Source organism: Oncorhynchus kisutch, linkage group LG28 (genome assembly GCF_002021735.2).
Source record: "Oncorhynchus kisutch isolate 150728-3 linkage group LG28, Okis_V2, whole genome shotgun sequence".
NCBI lineage: Eukaryota > Metazoa > Chordata > Actinopteri > Salmoniformes > Salmonidae > Oncorhynchus > Oncorhynchus kisutch.
The window spans coordinates 916,211-925,154 of record NC_034201.2 but is presented as its reverse complement, the minus strand read 5'-3'; positions in this window follow the sequence as shown (position 1 = coordinate 925,154).

The window sequence follows — 8,944 nt, the reverse complement described above, 5'->3', positions numbered from 1 at the left end:
TTCAAACTTCTTCCTTTATAAGAATTTATTTTTTATTTATTTATTTCACCTTTATTTAACCAGGTAGGCTAGTTGAGAACACCTTTATTTAACCAGGTAGGCTAGTTGAGAACACCTTTATTTAACCAGGTAGGCAAGTTGAGAACAAGTTCTCATTTACAATTGCGACCTGGCCAAGATAAAGCAAAGCAGTTCGACAGATAAAACGACACTTTTGCTTTTGATACCATCGATCACCACATTCTTTTGGAGAGATTGGAAACCCAAATTGGTCTACACGGACATGTTCTGGCCTGGTTTAGATCTTATCTGTCGGAAAGATATCAGTTTGTCTCTGTGAATGGTTTGTCCTCTGACAAATCAACTGTAAATTTCGGTGTTCCTCAAGGTTCCGTTTTAGGACCACTATTGTTTTCACTATATATTTTACCTCTTGGGGATGTTATTCGAAAACATAATGTAAACTTTCACTGCTATGCGGATGACACACAGCTGTACATTTCAATGAAACATGGTGAAGCCCCAAAATTGCCCTCGCTAGAAGCATGTGTTTCAGACATAAGGAAGTGGATGGCTGCAAACTTTCTACTATTAAACTCGGACAAAACAGAGATGCTTGTTCTAGGTCCCAAGAAACAAAGAGATCTTCTGTTGAATCTGACAATTAATCTTAATGGTTGTACAGTCGTCTCAAATAAAACTGTGAAGGACCTCGGCGTTACTCTGGACCCTGATCTCTCTTTTGAAGAACATATCAAGACCATTTCGAGGACAGCTTTTTTCCATCTACGTAACATTGCAAAAATCAGAAACTTTCTGTCCAAAAATGATGCAGAAAAATTAATCCATGCTTTTGTCACTTCTAGGTTAGACTACTGCAATGCTCTATTTTCCGGCTACCCGGATAAAGCACTAAATAAACTTCAGTTAGTGCTAAATACGGCTGCTAGAATCCTGACTAGAACCAAAAAATTTGATCATATTACTCCAGTGCTAGCCTCTCTACACTGGCTTCCTGTCAAAGCAAGGGCTGATTTCAAGGTTTTACTGCTAACCTACAAAGCATTACATGGGCTTGCTCCTACATATCTCTCTGATTTGGTCCTGCCGTACATACCTATACGTACGCTACGGTCACAAGACGCAGGCCTCCTAATTGTCCCTAGAATTTCTAAGCAAACAGCTGGAGGCAGGGCTTTCTCCTATAGAGCTCCATTTTTATGGAACGGTCTGCCTACCCATGTCAGAGACGCAAACTCGGTCTCAACCTTTAAGTCTTTACTGAAGACTCATCTCTTCAGTGGGTCATATGATTGAGTGTAGTCTGGCCCAGGAGTGGGAAGGTGAACGGAAAGGCTCTGGAGCAACGAACCGCCCTTGCTGTCTCTGCCTGGCCGGTTCCCCTCTTTCCACTGGGATTCTCTGCCTCTAACCCTATTACAGGGGCTGAGTCACTGGCTTGCTGGGGCTCTCTCATGCTGTCCCTGGAGGGGGTGCGTCACCTGAGTGGGTTGATTCACTGTTGTGGTCATCCTGTCTGGGTTGGCGCCCCCCCCCCCCCTTGGGTTGTGCCGTGGCGGAGATCTTTGTGGGCTATACTCAGCCTTGTCTCAGGATGGTAAGTTGGTGGTTGAAGATATCCCTCTAGTGGTGTGGGGGCTGTGCTTTGGCAAAGTGGGTGGGGTTATATCCTTCCTGTTTGGCCCTGTCCGGGGGTGTCCTCGGATGGGGCCACAGTGTCTCCTGACCCCTCCTGTCTCAGCCTCCAGTATTTATGCTGCAGTAGTTTATGTGTCGGGGGGCTGGGGTCAGTTTGTTATATCTGGAGTACTTCTCCTGTCCTATTCGGTGTCCTGTGTGAATCTAAGTGTGCGTTCTCTAATTCTCTCCTTCTCTCTTTCTTTCTCTCTCTCGGAGGACCTGAGCCCTAGGACCATGCCCCAGGACTACCTGACATGATGACTCCTTGCTGTCCCCAGTCCACCTGGCCATGCTGCTGTTCCAGTTTCAACTGACCTGAGCCCTAGGACCATGCCCCAGGACTACCTGACATGATGACTCCTTGCTGTCCCCAGTCTACCTGGCCATGCTGCTGCTCCAGTTTCAACTTCCACCTGACTGTGCTGCTGCTCTAGTTTCAACTGTTCTGCCTTATTATTATTCGACCATGCTGGTCATTTATGAACATTGAACATCTTGACCATGTTCTGTTATAATCTCCACCCGGCACAGCCAGAAGAGGACTGGCCACCCCACATAGCCTGGTTCCTCTCTAGGTTTCTTCCTAGGTATTGGCCTTTCTAGGGAGTTTTTCCTAGCCACCGTGCTTCTCCACCTGCATTGCTTGCTGTTTGGGGTTTTAGGCTGGGTTTCTGTACAGCACTTTGAGATATCAGCTGATGTACGAAGGGCTATATAAATAAATTTGATTTGATTTGATTTGATTTGACACAGAGTTACACATGGAGTAAAAACAAACATACAGTCAATAATGCAGTATAAACAAGTCTATATACAATGTGAGCAAATGAGGTGAGAAGGGAGGTAAAGGCAAAAAAGGCCATGATGGCAAAGTAAATACAATATAGCAAGTCAAATAGTGGAATGGTAGTTTTACAATGAAAGAATGTGTAAAGTAAAAAAATATGGGGTGCAAAGGAGCAAAATAAATACATTAATTAAAATTAAATACAGTTGGGAAAGAGGTAGTTGTTTGGGCTAAATTATAGGTGGGCTATGTACAGGTGCAGTAATCTGTGAGCTGCTCTGACAGTTGGTGCTTAAAGCTAGTGAGGGAGATAAGTGTTTCCAGTTTCAGAGATTTTTGTAGTTCGTTCCAGTCATTGGCAGCAGAGAACTGGAAGGAGAGGCGGCCAAAGAAAGAATTGGTTTTGGGGGTGACTAGAGAGATATACCTGCTGGAGCGTGTGCTACAGGTGGGAGATGCTATGGTGACCAGCGAGCTGAGATAAGGGGGGACTTTACCTAGCAGGGTCTTGTAGATGACATGGAGCCAGTGGGTTTGGCGACGAGTATGAAGCGAGGGCCAGCCAACGAGAGCGTCCAGGTCGCAATGGTGGGTAGTATATGGGGCTTTGGTGATAAAATGGACTGCACTGTGATAGACTGCATCCAATTTGTTGAGTAGGGTATTGGAGGCTATTTTGTAAATGACATCGCCAAAGTCGAGGATTGGTAGGATGGTCAGTTTTACATGGGTATGTTTGGCAGCATGAGTGAAGGATGCTTTGTTGCGAAATAGGAAGCCAATTCTAGATTTAACTTTGGATTGGAGATGTTTGATATGGGTCTGGAAGGAGAGTTTACAGTCTAACCAGACACCTAAGTATTTGTAGTTGTCCACGTATTCTAAGTCAGAGCCGTCCAGAGTAGTGATGTTGGACAGGCGGGTAGGTGCAGGTAGCGATCGGTTGAAGAGCATGCATTTAGTTTTACTTGTATTTAAGAGCAATTGGAGGCCACGGAAGGAGAGTTGTATGGCATTGAAACTTGCCTGGAGGGTTGTTAACACAGTGTCCAAAGAAGGGCCGGAAGTATACAGAATGGTGTCGTCTGCGTAGAGGTGGATCAGGGACTCACCAGCAGCAAGAGCGACCTCATTGATGTATACAGAGAAGAGAGTCGGTCCAAGAATTGAACCCTGTGGCACCCCCATAGAGACTGCCAGAGGTCCGGACAGCAGACCCTCCGATTTGACACACTGAACTCTATCAGAGAAGTAGTTGGTGAACCAGGCGAGGCAATCATTTGAGAAACCAAGGCTGTCGAGTCTGCCGATGAGGATATGGTGATTGACAGAGTCGAAAGCCTTGGCCAGATCAATGAATACGGCTGCACAGTAATGTTTCTTATCGATGGCGGTTAAGATATCGTTTAGGACCTTGAGCGTGGCTGAGGTGCACCCATGACCAGCTCTGAAACCAGATTGCATAGCAGAGAAGGTATGGTGAGATTCGAAATGGTCGGTAATCTGTTTGTTGACTTGGCTTTCGAAGACCTTAGAAAGGCACGGTAGGATAGATATAGGTCTGTAGCAGTTTGGGTCAAGAGTGTCCCCCCCTTTGAAGAGGGGGATGACCGCAGCTGCTTTCCAATCTTTGGGAATCTCAGACGACACGAAAGAGAGGTTGAACAGGCTAGTAATAAGGGTGGCAACAATTTCGGCAGATAATTTTAGAAAGAAAGGGTCCAGATTGTCTAGCCCGGCTGATTTGTAGGGGTCCAGATTTTGCAGCTCTTTCAGAACATCAGCTGAATGGATTTGGGAGAAGGAGAAATGGGGAAGGCTTGGGCGAGTTGCTGTTGGGGGTGCAGTGCTGTTGTCCGGGGTAGGAGTAGCCAGGTGGAAAGCATGGCCAGCCGTAGAAAAATGCTTATTGAAATTCTCAATTATGGTGGATTTATCGGTGGTGACAGTGTTTCCTATCTTCAGTGCAGTGGGCAGCTGGGAGGAGGTGTTCTTATTCTCCATGGACTTTACAGTGTCCCAGAACTTTTTTGAGTTAGTGTTGCAGGAAGCAAATTTCTGCTTGAAAAAGCTAGCCTTGGCTTTTCTAACTGCCTGTGTATAATGGTTTCTAGCTTCCCTGAACAGCTGCATATCACGGGGGCTGTTTGATGCTAATGCAGAACGCCATAGGATGTTTTTGTGTTGGTTAAGGGCAGTCAGGTCTGGGGAGAACCAAGGGCTATATCTGTTCCTGGTTCTAAATTTCTTGAATGGGGCATGTTTATTTAAGATGGTTAGGAAGGCATTTTTTTAAAATATCCAGGCATCCTCTACTGACGGGATGAGATCAATATCCTTCCAGGATACCCCGTCCAGGTCGATTAGAAAGGCCTGCTCGCAGAAGTGTTTCAGGGAGCGTTTTACAGTGATGAGTGGAGGTCGTTTGACCGCTGACCCATTACGGATGCAGGCAATGAGGCAGTGATCGCTGAGATCTTGGTTGAAGACAGCAGAGGTGTATTTAGAGGGGAAGTTGGTTAGGATGATATCTATGAGGGTGCCCGTGTTTAAGGCTTTGGGGAGGTACCTGGTAGGTTCATTGATAATTTGTGTGAGATTGAGGGCATCAAGTTTAGATTGTAGGATGGCTGGGGTGTTAAGCATGTTCCAGTTTAGGTCGCCTAGCAGCACGAACTCTGAAGATAGATGGGGGGCAATCAGTTCACATATGGTGTCCAGAGCACAGCTGGGGGCAGAGGGTGGTCTATAGCAGGCGGCAACGGTGAGAGACTTGTTTTTAGATAGGTGGATTTTTAAAAGTAGAAGTTCAAATTGTTTGGGTACAGACCTGGATAGTAGGACAGAACTCTGCAGGCTATCTTTGCAGTAGATTGCAACACCGCCCCCTTTGGCAGTTCTATCTTGTCTGAAAATGTTGTAGTTTGGAATTAAAATGTCTGAATTTTTGGTGGTCTTCCTAAGCCAGGATTCAGACACAGATAGAACATCCGGGTTGGCAGAGTGTGCTAAAGCAGTGAATAGAACAAACTTAGGGAGGAGGCTTCTAATGTTAACATGCATGAAACCAAGGCTATTACGGTTACAGAAGTCGTCAAAAGAGAGCGCCTGGGGAATAGGAGTGGAGCTAGGCACTGCAGGGCCTGGATTCACCTCTACATCGCCAGAGGAACATAGGAGGAGTAGAATAAGGGTACGTCTAAAAGCTATGAGAATTGGTCGTCTAGAACGTCTGGAACATAGAGTAAAAGGAGGTTTCTGGGGGGCGATAAAATAGCATCAAGGTATAATGTACAGACAAATGTATGGTAGGATGTGAATACAGTGGAGGTAAACCTAGGTATTGAGTGATGAAGAGAGAGATATTGTCTCTAGAAACATCGTTGAAACCAGGAGATGTCATTGCATGTGTGGGTGGTGGAACTAATAGGTTGGATAAGGTATAGTGAGCAGGACTAGAGGCTCTACAGTGAAATAAGCCAATAAACACTAACCAGAACAGCAATGGACAAGACATATTGACATTAAGGAGAGGCATGCTTAGTCGAGTGATCAAAAGGGTCCGGTGAGTGGAGAGGTTGGTTGGTGATTTAGACAGCTAGCCAGGGCATCGGTAGCAAGCTAGCATAGGATGGAGGTCTGTTGTTAGCCACCTCTTGCGTTCCGTCAGTAGATTAGTGGGGTTCCGTGTGGTAGAGGGGATTAATCCAAATCACACAACAACAACAAAAATAAAAACAATAGATATAGTTATAGAGGCCCAAGAAGAAAACATAATAATAACAATAAAAAAATAAAAAAATTGTCCGATTGTCTATTCAGATAGCAGCCGGTAAGACAGCTATCGGTTAGCAGGCCGCAGATGGGCGTTCAGGTAACGTCGCGACGGAGGAGCCAGCCGAATAACTCCTTCGGGTAGATAACGTCGGCAGTCCAGTTGTGAAGGCCCGGTGGGGCTCCGCGAAGGCAGTAAAATGGGTCCGGATAGGTGACTGCAGCCCAGGTGTGATTGATGGAACTCAGGAGTGATTGACGGAGCTTGCTAGATCCGGAATAATTGATGTTTGCTCCGGAATCGACGAAGGCCGATAGTCACACGGATTGCAGCTAGCTAGCTGTGAGATCCGGGTATGAATGTCCAGAGAGCAGTCGAAATCCAGGGACATGGAGAGAAAAATTGGTCCGGTATGTTCCGTTCCGAGCCGCGCTGCACCGTACAGAACTGGCGATAGATTTTCGAGCTAAAGGGTAGCTGATGACCACAAACCGTGGTTAGCTGAATACTAACGATTTGCCAGTAGAGGAGCTAACTAGCTTCTGAACTAGCTTCTGGATTAGCTTCTGGCTAGTTTCAGGCTAGCTTCTTGGAGTTTCTGGCTAGCTTCTTGGAGGATTACAGATCTGAGGTAAATAATACTTTTTTATAAATATACATTGGTGAGGCGGGTTGCAGGAGAGTGTTTTGAAGATGAGTTGATGGAAAATAAAAATAAAATGTATGTGAAAAAGTTGTAAATATATATATATATATACAGGACACGACAAGACGAGGACAAAAGACGTCTGAACTGCTATGCCACCTTGGATGATGGAGGCCACTGTGTTCTTAGGGACCTTAAATGCTGCAGACATTTTTTGGTACCCTTCCCCAGATCTCTGTCTCAACGCAATCCTGTCTCGGAGCTCTATGGACAATTCCTTCCTTAGGCTGTAATGTTCCAAAATGTGGAAAAGTCAAAGGGTCCAAATGCACTGTATATATATATACTGTACCAGTCAAAGTTTGGACACACCTGCTCATTCAAGGTTTTTCTTTATTTATACTATTTTCTTCATTGTAGAATAATAGTGAAGACATCAAAACTATGAAATAATCATATAGTAACCAAAAACAAAACAAAAATATTTTAGATTGTTCAAAGTAGCCACCTTTTGCCTTGATGACAGCTTTGCACACTCTTGGCATTCTCTCAACCAGCTTCATGAGGAATGCTTTTCCATCAGTCTTGAAGGAGTTCCCACATATGCTTAGCACTTGTTGGCTGCTTTTCCTTCACTCTGCGGTCTAATTGATCCCAAACCATCTCAGTTGGGTTGAGGTCGGGTGATTGTGGAGGCCAGGTCATCTGATGCAGCACTCAATCACTCTCCTTGGTCAAATAGCCCTTACACAGCCTGGAGGTGTGATTTGGGTCATTGTCCTGTTGAAGTCAAATTATAAGCTCAAACCAGATGGGATGGTGTATTGCTGCAGAATGCTGTGGTAGCCATGCTGGTTAAGTTTGCCTTGAATAAAAAATAAATAAGAGAGTGACACCAACAAAGCACCATCACACCTCCTCCTCCATGCTTCACGGTGGGAACCACACGTGTACACATCATCCATTCACCTTTAGCGGTTGGAACCAAGAATCTGAAATTTGGACTCATCAGACCAATGGTCAGATTTCCACTGGTCTAATGTCCATTGCTCATGTTTCTTGGCCCAAGCAAGTCTCTTCTTCTTATTGGTGTCCTTTAGTGGTTTATTTGCAGCAATTTGACCATGAAAGCCTGATTCACGCAGTCTCCTCTGTTATTTGGGCTGCAATCTGAGGTTCAGTTAACTCTAATGAATTTATATTCTGCAGCAGAGGTAACACTGAGTCTTCCTTTCCTGTGGAAGTCCTCATGAGAGCCAGTTTCATCATAGCGCGTGATGGTTTTTGCGACTGCACTTGAAGAAACTTTGAAAGTTCTTGAAGTTTTCCGCACAATAACTGATTGGCTCAAAAACTTTAAGAAAGAAAGAAATTCCACAAATGAACTTTTAACAAGGCACACCTGTTAATTGAAATTGATTCCAGGTCACTACCTTGTGAAGCTGGTGTTGAGCCAAGAGTTACAGTACGTTTCAGTTGAATGTAAAGCATTTCTTACGCTGAACAGAAATCATTTGGTTCCATTGAAGTTCACACACTTCAGATTTTCAAACACTCAAGAATAACTTTCAAAAGAGACTATGTTGCTACTATACACTATAATAGTAAAACGTTTGCAATAACTATGTCTTTTTGTGCTGCTAAGGTGTGCTGAAATGTTGATCTCAGTTCAGTGAAATTGGTGTTGAGAATTTTGGAAACATAAAGCTGCATATGTAACTGCCTTTATCCTCCAATAGACATTCATCAAGTTTATCAAGCCGGTTAGATCAGTTAGTTGTCACGGTCGAAGAGGAGAGGCGAGAAGGATCGGAGGACCAAAATGCGGCGTAATATGTGTTCATGTTGAATGTTTAATAAAGAAAGAACTGAACACTGAAACACTATACAAAAACAGTAAACAAAATAACAACCGTGAAGCTACTGCTGCGCTGAAACAAGCCATCAACATAGACAATCACCCACCAAACCCAACACCAAACAGGCTACCTAAATATGGTTCCCAATCAGAGACAATGACGAACACCTGCCTCTG